At 42.4% G+C, this 11,299-nt stretch overlaps 1 pseudogene; it reads right to left on the bottom strand.

The window, feature by feature from the left end:
• Window positions 1-8,870: 8,870 nt before the first annotated feature.
• LOC129538536 (arsenite methyltransferase pseudogene) lies at window positions 8,871-9,956 on the bottom strand (annotated as a pseudogene).
• Window positions 9,957-11,299: the final 1,343 nt, after the last annotated feature.

Genomic DNA, 11,299 nt, shown 5'->3' with positions numbered 1-11,299 from the left:
ATTGCTCGTCCTCTGAGCAACACTCAAATAGATAGTCTTATCTCCATTTTACAGTTGAGGCTCAGAAAAAATTAGTGACCTGCCAATGATCCCATTGGAGGTAAAAAGCAAGTTTATATCAATATTTGACCCTAAGTTGATACGACAGGCTCCCTCCCAGGAGCTGCAGGAGACATGGGTTTGATCCCTGGTTTGAGAAGATCACCTGGAGGAGGGCATGGCAACACATTCCAGTACTCTTGCCTGGAGAATCTCATGGACAGAGGAACCTGGTGGGCTAAAGTCCACGGGGTTGCAAAGAGTTCCACACAACTGAAGCAACTTGGCACACACACACTCTCCTCACAACTATTCCACTATTCCAGTGGTTCAGGCACCAGCAGAAGCAGCCTTATCTGGAACCTTGTTCAACATGCAAATTCTTTTTTTCTACTTTATTCTTTTTATTTTAGTTAATTAATTAATTAAAATTTTATTTTATTAAAGTTCAGTTGATTTGCCAAGTTGTATCAGTTTCTGCTGTACAGCAAAGTGAGTCGGTTGTACATACATGTGCATTCTTTTACATAGTCTTTTCCACCATGGTTTATCCCAGAGTATTGAATATAGTTCCCTGTGCTATACAGTAGGGACCTTGTTGTTTATCCATTCTATACATAATAGTTTTCATCTGCTAAAGCCAAACTCTCATTCCATCCCCCACTACTCCTGCCTCCCCTTGGCAGCCACAGATCTGTTCTCTGTGTCTGTGAGTCTGTTTCTGTTTCATAGGTGGGTTCATATGTGTATTTTGGATTCCACATATAAGTGATATCATATGGTGTTTGTCTGACTTTCTTCACTTAGTATGATCATCTCTAGGTCCATCCATGTTGCTGCAAATGGCATTATTTCATTTTTTTTAAGACTGAATAGTATTTCATTGTATATATGCGTAAAAGTATATATGTATATTTGTGTATCTCACATCATCTTAATCCAATTGTCTGTTGATGGACACTCAGGTTGTGTCCATGTCTTGGCTTGTCAATAGTTAGCCTGCTAAGTATTTGGAACATAGTAAATAGAAGGTTCAAAGAGTGAGGAAAACCATCTGTCTGGGCAGGGGAGGGCATTTTGGATGAGTGGGTGCTGCACAACCGGCTGCTGTTGCTAGCAGGGTATGGAGCCGTCCTCCCATTGTCTTTAAACTTCGTCCTTCTTTCCCGTCTGTGGGAGATGATCATGATCATTATTACTGGTGAGACACCTGTTCAGGGTAATGAACGTTCAGTTCACTGCAATCGGCAATGAGCAGCTCCTTGTAATTGGCTCATAAGAATGACAAGGTGTTGAAAGCGCAGTTAAGGCCTTTCCAATTCACATGTGTCATTAGCAGGAGCTCATTAAAGACATGAACGAAGAGAAAGTGTAAATAAAGAAGCTTGCTGTTTGTAATTACAGCTCTACATCTGACCGCCTCCTCCCAGGGCTCAGCCGAGAGGGGCTCCAGATGCCGGCACCTCCTGGCCCCTATGTCTCTGCCTCTTTATTTATGCCATTTCTCAGGATGTGCATCCCTGGAGATGCAGGTGGGCTAGGATGCAACTTACAGAGTGGCAGTGATACTGTGCATGACCCAGCTAGGTAGTTCCAGCCCATTGTGTGGGGGTCCCAACAGCAACAGCACCCCTTTCCTGCTGCCTCCTGGGGGCACAGCCTGGAACCTCAGTGTGGGCCAAGTGACCTTGCAGGTCTTGTGATGTGGAGTTTTTGACCTGTCTTCCCTACTGTAAAAATAAAGGTAAGTGACAACCAAGATTACCAAAAATACTGCCTCTGCTATATATAAAATAGATAACCAACAAGGACCTACTATATAACACAGGCAACTACACTTAATATTTTGTAATGACCTATAAGGGAAAAAAATCTTTAAAAGAATACATATATCCATAACTGAATCACTTTGTTGTACACCTGAAACCAGCACAACTTATAAACCCACTATACTTCAATTAATAAAATGTGCTTAATGTAAAGTCGAGAAACATCTGTTGAGTGATTCCTCTATGCCAGGCTCCAGTTTGGGACATTCTGCTTTGATTTCAACATGTTTCTAACTAGAGGTGTTCCTGTCTACAAAGGCAACTCAGTAAACCCAGCTGCATGGTATGATTCAAGGTACAGAGAAAGGCATCTTTTTCTATATTAAAAAAATCCTACCAAACAATAAAACATTCTAGAGACAACAGAAATGTCTCTATCCTGAGGGGAAAGCGGATTTTTTAAGGAATCCCTTGAGACTGAGATGAGTTTTCGTATGAACTCTGCGCTTCTGGCAGGTGCTCTGATGGGGGCCGAGTGGTCCAAGACAGTGGGTCTGCTCTGCCGTCTTGTGTTCCAGGGCTGAGAGTTTTGAAAAATATTCTTTTCCATTATGGTTTATCACAGGATACAGAACATAGTTCCCTGTGCTATACAGTAGTCCCTTCTTGTTTGTCCATCTTATATACAATAATTTGCATCTGCTAATCCCAAACTCTAGTCCATCCCCCATCACTCCTACCCCTCTTTGGTACCCACAGGTCTGTTCTCTACGTGAGTCTGTTTCTGTTTTTTAGATAAGTTCATTTGTGTTATATTTTCTGTTGTGCTTCAGCTAAGTCATGTCTAACTCTTGTGACCCCATGGACTGCAGCTCGCCAGGCTCCTCTCTCCTCCACTATATCCGGGAGTTTCCTCAAATTTATGTCCATTGCGTTGGTGATGCCATCCAACCTTCTCATCCTTTGTCATCCCCTTCTCTTTCTGCCCTCAATCTTTCCACGCATCAGTGTCTTTTCCAATGAATCAGCTCTTTGCATCAGGTGGCCAGAGTGTTAGAGCTTCAGTTTCAGCATCAGTTCTTCCAGTGAATATTCAGGGTTATTTCCTTTAGGATGGACTGGTTGGAACTCTTTGCAGTCCAAGGGACTCTCAAGAATCTTCTCCAACACCACAGTTCAAAAACATCAATTCTTTGGTGCTTAGCCTTCCTTATGGTCCAACTCTCACATCTGTACATGACTACTGGAAAACCGATAGCTTTGACTGTACGGACCTTTGTTGGCAAAGTAATATTTATGCTTTTTAATATGCTGTCTAGGTTTGTCATAGCTTTTCTACCAAGGAGCAAGTGTCTTTTAATTTCATGGCAGCAATAATCTTTCATAGTGATTTTGGAGCCCCCCAAAATAAAGTCTGTCACTGTTTTTCCATCTATTTGCCATGAAGTGACAGGATGAGACGCCATGATCTTCATTTTTTGAATGTTGAGTTTTAAGCCATTTTTTTCACTCTCCTCTTTTACCTTCATTAAGAGGCTCTTCAGTTCCTCTTTACCTTCTGCCATAATGGTGGTGTCATCTGAGGTTATTGACATTTCTCCTAGCAAACTTGATTCCAGCTTGTGCTTCATCCAGCCCAGCATTTCCCATGATGTACTCTGAGTATAAGTTAAAATAAACAGGGTGACAATATAGTCTTGACATACTTCTTTCCCAGTTTTGAACCACTCTGTAGTTCCATGTCCACTTCTAACTGTTGCTTCTTATCCTGTATACAGGTTTCTCAGGAGACAGGTAAATGGTCTGGTATTCTCATCTCTTTAAGAATTTTCCACAGTTATATTTTAGATTCCACATACAAGTGATATCATATACTATTTGTCTTTTTATACTTACCTACCTCCTGAGAAATCTGTATGCAAGTCAAGAAGCAACAATTAGAACTGGACATGGAACAACAGACTGGTTTCAAATTGGGAAAGGAATACATCAAGGCTGTGTATTGTCATCCTGCTTATTTACATTATATGCCTGCTTATTTACCTTATATGCAGAGTATATCATGCGAAATGCTGGGCTGGATGAAGAACTAAAGAGCCTCTTGATGAAAGTCAAAGAGGAGAGTGAAAAAGTTGGCTTAAAACTCAACATTCAGAAAACTGAGATCATGGCATCTGGTCCCATCACTTCATGGCAAGTAGATGGGGAAACAATGGAAACACCCACAGACTTTATATTTTGGGGCTCCAAAATCACTGCAGATGGCGACTACAGCCATGATACTAAAAGACGCTTGTTCCTTGGAAGAAAAGCTATGACCAATCTAGACAGCATATTAAAAAGCAGAGACATTACTTTGCTGACAAAGGTCCATCTAGTCAAGGCTATGGTTTTTCCAGTAGTCGTGTATGGATATGAGAGTTGGACTATAAAGAAAGCTGAGCACTGAAGAATTGTTGCTTTTGAGCTGTGGTATTGGAGAAGACTCTTGAGAGTCCCTTGGACAGCAAGGAGATCAAACCAGTCAATCCTAATGGAAATCAACCCTGAATATGCATTGGAAGAACTGATGCTGAAGTTCCAATACTGTGTTCACCTGATGCAAAGGGTCAACTCCTTAGAAAAGACCCTGATGCTGGGAAATTTGAAGACAGGAGGAGAAGGAGACGACAGAGGATGAAATGGTTGGATGGCATCCCTGAATTGATGGACATGAGTTTGAGTAAACTCCAGGAGTTGGTGATGGACAGGGAGGCCTGGCATGCTGCAGTCCATGGGGTCGCAAAGAGTCGGACACAAATGAGAGACTGGAAAGACTTACTTCAATTAATATAATAGTCTCTAGGTCCATCCATGTTGCTGTAAATGACATCATTTCATTCTTTTTTTATGTACCACCTCTTCTATTTTGTATATGTACCACCTGTTCTTTGTTCAAATTCATCTGTCGATAGACATTTAGTTTGCTTCTATGTTTTAGCTGTTGTTAATAGTGTTGCAATGAACACTGCAGTGAATTATGTTTTCAGATTATAGCTTGTTTGAATATACAGGGCATAGCATGACCCTTTAATAGCACAGGTATACTGTCTGTCTGTTCATATATTGTGCATATGCTTGTGTTTTATATACAAAAAGAGTAAGATGCTTTTCACCCCCTTCAAACATCCCCACTGCAATGCAGACATGTAGATGGAAAATGATGATGTCAAAGATAAAGACTCACAGAGGTATTAAGAGATGGCCATAGCTGTCCCTGTGTAGGACGCACTCTGTGCTGGGTGTCGTTCCAAGTACTTGAGACCCGGGGTCCCCACCCCTGGGCCTCGGACTGGTATTAGGCTATGGCCTGTTGGGAACTGGGTTGAAGAGCAGGAAGTGAGCAGTGGGTGACTGAGTGAAACTTCATCTGCTACTCCCCATTACTCTCATTAGCACCAAAACCATCCCCCTGACTTCCCCGGTCCATGATAAAATTGTCTTCCAAGAAATTGGTCCCTGATGCCAAAAAAGCTGGGGACTGTTGCTTTAGACAACAAATAGTTTGATCCCCACAGTGAAGTACTTAGCTGATGGGAAAACTGAGGCAGAGAGTGGTCAAGTGACTTGTCCACAGAAGTGTCCATGTTTGCAGTTGATAAAAAGTCTGGGACTTTGGTTGATCCTTTCATTTCTGCTGACCACACCCAAGCATTTCGGATAGTTGGGTGTTTTCTCCTTAATAACTTGCAGGGAAGCACATTTTTCTAGGTTATGTGCCCCACCACCCCAGCATGAACAACACCAGCTTGGTATCAGTGAAACTAGTGTCTGATGGGTGCAGTGCACTCCTGTACCTCTGCCCTGGAAACTGGGTGCTGAGACAGTGGGACTTGGTGTAGTTGGTTGAATTAAACTTTAGCCTCTACATACATGTTTGCAGCTGTGCATTCTAGAAGGACCATATCAAAAAAGTGAAACTGTCCCAGGTCCAATAAAAGTCCTCTTTTGGGTGTGGAAAAAAGAACCCTCTGCTACTGTTGGGAATGTAAGTTGGTACAGCCATTATGAAGAGCAGCATGGAGATTTCTTAAACCCTAAAAATAGAGTTGCCATGTGATCCAGCAATCCCACTTCTGGGCATATATCTGGAAAAGATGAAAACTCTAATTAAAAAAGATACCTGCAACACAATGTTCATTGCAGCACTATTTACAATAGCCGGGATATGAAGCATCTTAAATGTCCATCGACAGATGAATGGATAAAGAAGATGTTTACTCAGCCATAAAAAGGAATGAAGTAATGCCATTTGCAACAACATAGATGGACCTAGGGACTATCATACTAAGTTAAGTCAGTCAGAGAAAGACAAATACCATATGATATCACCTATATATGAAATTAAAAAATATCAATACAAATGAATTTACGTACAAAACAGAAATAGACTCACAGACATGGAAAACCATCTTATGGTTGCCAAAGGGGGAAGGGAATGTGGGATAAATTAAGAGTCAGGATTAACATATACACACTACTATATGTAAAATAGATAATCAATAAGCATAGGGAACTATACTTAGTATTTATAATAACCTATAATGGAAAAGAATAATCCACCTATACGTCAATAAAAAAAATTACAAAAACTATGCAGGTGATTAAGATGCATAGTTCACTGGTCTAGCTAAAGCTAGTCAACAATTAAGACAAGTACAGTCCATATGTCGGAGAAGGCAATGGCAAGCCACTCCAGTACTCTTGCCTAGAAAATCCCATGGATGGAGGAGCCTGGTAGGCTGCAGTCTGTGGGGTTGCTGGGGGTCGGGCACGACTGAGCGACTTCACTTTCACTTTTCCCTTTCACACATTGGAGAAGGAAATGGCAACCCACTCCAGTGTTCTTGCCTGGAGAATCCCAGGGACGGGGGAGCCTGGTGGGCTTCCGTCTATGGGGTCACACAGAGTCGGACACGACTGAAGTGACTTAGCAGCAGCAGCAGCAGCAACAGTCCATATGTACCAAAATAATAACAAAAATATTTGCCTTCCTCCATTATTTCATTGCTAGGAATTTATTCAAAGAGACAATCCCAGATTCACATGACATTATAACTACAGTGCTTATTAAATTTTACTTATAATGGGAAACCTGAGACTGAAAAACAATAAGCTTTCAAATTACATTTCTTTTGATCCAGACATAATCAGGTTTGCCAGCAAATATTTATCTAGATCCCAAGGATAGCTCCATAATGGTGAAAAGCTGGAAATATCTTAATTTTCACAATTAGGTTGGGTGAATAAAAATGTACTTTATCTATACATGATATATACCATACCATCATTAAATAATGATAAAGATGAATATTTAATGGTAGAGGAACAGTCTTCATGTTGTGTGAAGTGAATAAAAGTACAATCTGAGTCAACAAATCTTTAATGGGTGCTTGACTCACTGGAAAAGACTCTGATGCTGGGAAAGGTTGGGGGCGGGAGGAGAAGGGGACGACAGAGGATTAGATGGCTGGATGGCATCACCAACTCGATGGACATGAGTTTGGGTAAACTCCGGGAGTTGGTGATGGACAGGGAGGCCTGGCATGCTGTGATTCATGGGGTCGCTGAGAGTCGGACACGACTGAGCGACTGAACTGAACTGAACTGTTGTGTGTTGCCAGGCAGTGCTCTAGGCCCTAGGAAGGTATTAGTGAACAAAAACAACAAAACCCCGATGTAATCGTGGAGATGACAGTCTAGTGTGGGGAGAGAGGTGATTTTATTGCACGTTAGGAGGTTAAAAGTGTGACAGAAAGTAGATCTGTCTAAGGAAGATAGAGGATGGTGAGGGTGTGTAGGGGTGGTGAGTTTTCAGTCTGAAAAAAGCCTCAGTCTGGACAGCCTCACTGAGAAGGTAGCATCATTTGGGTTAAGACTGAGGGAATGAATAAACAACAAATTCCTACTGTGTAGCACAGGGAACTATATGATAAACCACAGTGGAAAAGAATATGGAAAAGAATGTATTGGTTTGGTCAAAAAGTTCCTTTGGAGTTTTCCTTAAGATGATAAGAAAAAACTCAGATGAACTTTTTGGCCAACCCAATATATGTATGTATAACTGAATCACTTTGCTGTATAGAATAAATGAACACAACATAGTAAATCAACTATATTCCAATAAAATAAATTGAAAAAAAGATTGAAGGGGGATGAAGGAGTGACCATGGGATAGGAAAGTCCCCAGGTGAAGGGGACCTTGCAAAGGCGCTGGGGCCACATGTACCTGGCTCATCCAGGGACCATTGAGGGGTCCGATATGGCTGGAGTCAGGCAAAGGAGGGGTGAGGCCAAAAAGGTGAGAGCAGTGTGATTACAGAGGGTCCCGAGAGCCATTGCAAGGAATTCTACTTTTGCTTGAAGAGAAATGGGAGGGATGTTTTCTGTGTTTATAATATTCTATAGCTGCACTGTCCAGTACGATAACCTCTAACATCTCGTCACTACTAAGAACTTGAATTGTGGCCACTTTGAATTGAGTGAATTGTAATTGTAAAATACACAGTGGGCTCAAAGGCCAAATTCAATACTGCTGCTGCTGTTGCTGCTAAGTTGCTTCACTTGTGACTGACTCCTTGCAGCCCCATGGACTGTGACCTGCCAGGCTCCTCTGTCCAAGGGACTCTCCAGGCAAGAATACTGGAGTGGGTTGCCATGCCCTTTTCCAGGGTATTTTCCCAACCCAGGGATCAAACCTGCATTTCTTGTGGCTCCTGCATTACAGGCAGATTCTTTGCTACTCAGCCACCGGGGGAAGCCCAAGTCAGTATTCTTTAGTACAAAAAATAATTTAAAATATCTTCATCATTTTTATATTTGATTACTCATTGAAATGGCAATATTTTAGATATATGGACTCTCTTTACTTTGTAAAGATAATTCATTTATTTTTTATCTGAAATGCAGTGGATTTTTGCTATTTGTTCTTTCTTGTCATATGGGCTGTGAAGAAGGGCAGGTTTAAACATGTGTAACTCATTCTGTCACCTCCTGCCCACTGTCTTCTGGTCAGCTGTTGTTTTAGCAGCATTTCTTTGTGACAGCAGCCAGCAATAGTAGGGGGACTTCTGGATTTTGTATTGTCAGATCCTTCTGCAACCTTGGATGGATCTGTGATTGTATCCTTTGCTGCTAAAGCAGTACAGCCTCCACATGTTGGCAGTTTCTCTCCAACTGGCCTCATCAGAAAATCTTGGGCAAATTGTGAATTCTTCAAGATAGCTGTTGTTTGGGTTCTTCATCCACTTCAACAGTTTCATCTTTCTTAAATGTGAAATTTGCATCAAATATTGAGCATTATTCGTGTCCTATGATTCCTCCATTATAAATAACTTGGCATCTTTTGGTTAGTCCTGTCTTAGGGAATTTGAAGAGACGAAATGTTGCAGAAACAAAGCAGCAGTCACCGATCATATTTTCTAGTTCCTTGTTTTGAACTGTAATGAAATTGGCAGTGACCAAACGTGGAGGGCAGAACCCAATTTTTTGGGCAAGGATAGGAAGCACCAACCAGGCACTCACCCCAGAAAACTTTGTGTGTCCTGATTTTTCCTGGCAATTCAAGGCTAGCATAGATGTCACTGAAATATAGCCCCCCACCATGCTTTAACACCTGCAATATACCTCCGGCAGCACTTGCTATTTATTAAGTACAAGGTTAATGACATAACTGGATATCACAGTATCATAACGCTCTTTCTTGATTGCAGCCTCTTCCAGTTTCTCTATGTAGCCATGAATAAAGGTCACATTGGGTGCCTGGAAGCCGTATTTTTCCATGTGATATTCAATGTACTTGTTAGCCACTTTGACCTGGCCTTCTGTCATGTCTATTCCAGTGACATGTCCCTTCTCACCAACCAACTAAGAGCATAGCAATCTTGGTTAATTCCACTACCCAGGTCCAAAAATCCAGCAGTTTTCCAGACACTCAGAGATGACCAGACCACAGCTATAATACCTCAAGGATGCTTCCTCGTGTATATTCTGAAGGGCTTCCCGAATGTTTTTGTGGACCAGCCTGCTGCAGTGACACAAGCATTGGTCTGCTGATATCTTCAGCACCTGCATGTCTTTCTGGATCTCAGTGTCATGGGGGATCACCATATCGCCTCTGTCTCCAGGACTTGGGTACCCTGCAGATGGCTCTTGAGACTAGATGCTGTGTGCTGTGCTTAGTTACTTAGTTGTGTCTGACTCTTTGCAATCCCATGGACTGTACCCCACCTGGCTCTTCTGTCCATGGGATCCTCCAGACAAGAAAACTGGAGTGGGTTGCCATGTCCTCCTCCAGGGGATCTTCCCAACCCAGGGATCGAACTCAGGTCTCCTGCATTACAGGCAGATTCTTTACTGATGGAGCTGCCAGGGAAGCTATTTGTATTGAGTTATATAAATATATTGTTAAAGTTAATCGAGCTGTTTCATTCTCCCTTTATAGATGTGGCTGGTAGAAAATGTAAGCTTACAGGTGTGATCCCCTCCTATTTCCACTGGACAATCCTGCTCCATAGAGAACGGGATTGTTCAGTCACGTCTGACTCTTTGTGACCCCCATGGACTGCAGCACACCAAGCTTTCTTGTCCTTCACTATCTCTCTGAGTTTGCTCAAACTCATGTCCATTGAGTCAGTGATGCTATCCAACCATCTCATCCTCTGTCGTTCCCTTCTCCTCCCGCCCTCAGTCTTTCCCAGCATCAGGGTCTTATCCAATGAGTTGGCTCTTCACATCAGTTGGCCAAAGTATTGGAGCTTCAGCTTTAGCATCAGTCCTTCCGATGAATATTCAGGATTGATATCCTTTAGGATTGACTGGTTTGTTTTCCTTGCTGTCCAGATGACTTCAATTCTATAGATAAGAGATGAAAGCAAATGGGACCCTCGTGATTGTGTCAGAGGTGAGCAGAAATGGTAGGAGATGGGATATAGATTCACATTTATTTATTTTGGGGCTGTGCTGTGTGGCTTGTGGGATCATAGTTCCCCTACCATGGACTGAACCCGTGCCTTCAGCAGTGAAAGCTCAGAGTCCTAACCACTGGACCACACGGGAATTCCTAGGATATATTTTGAATCATGAATGATACAGTTTTGGGGACAGACTGGATGGGAGTGTGAGAGGATAACTCTAGGGTTTTAACTAGAAAACTTGAAGGGTGGAGCTGGGACTGATCAGGTCTCAGCATCAGGTATTGAATTTGAGGTGTCCACAGGACAGCCAAGTAGAGATGCTTGGTAGAGAGTTACAGAGGGGAGTCTGGAGTTGGGGGAGAAGTCAGAGCTGGGGAGTGAGCTTGGAGGGGCTGTTTCAAGCCCTGAGTCTAGACAAGGACCCCAGGGAAGAGAAGAGGACTGAGCCCCCAGTGTTCCAGCTTTGAGAGGCTGGAGGAAGAGGAGAAACTGCAAAGCAAGCCAAGAATGGATGGGGAATGGGGGACTGGAGGACTG

Source organism: Moschus berezovskii, chromosome 2 (assembly GCF_049115385.1).
Source record: "Moschus berezovskii isolate FMDL1 chromosome 2, NW_MosBer_1.0, whole genome shotgun sequence".
Lineage (NCBI taxonomy): Eukaryota > Metazoa > Chordata > Mammalia > Artiodactyla > Moschidae > Moschus > Moschus berezovskii.
Note: the sequence above shows the minus strand (reverse complement) of the source record. Positions and strands in the feature narration are given on the sequence as shown.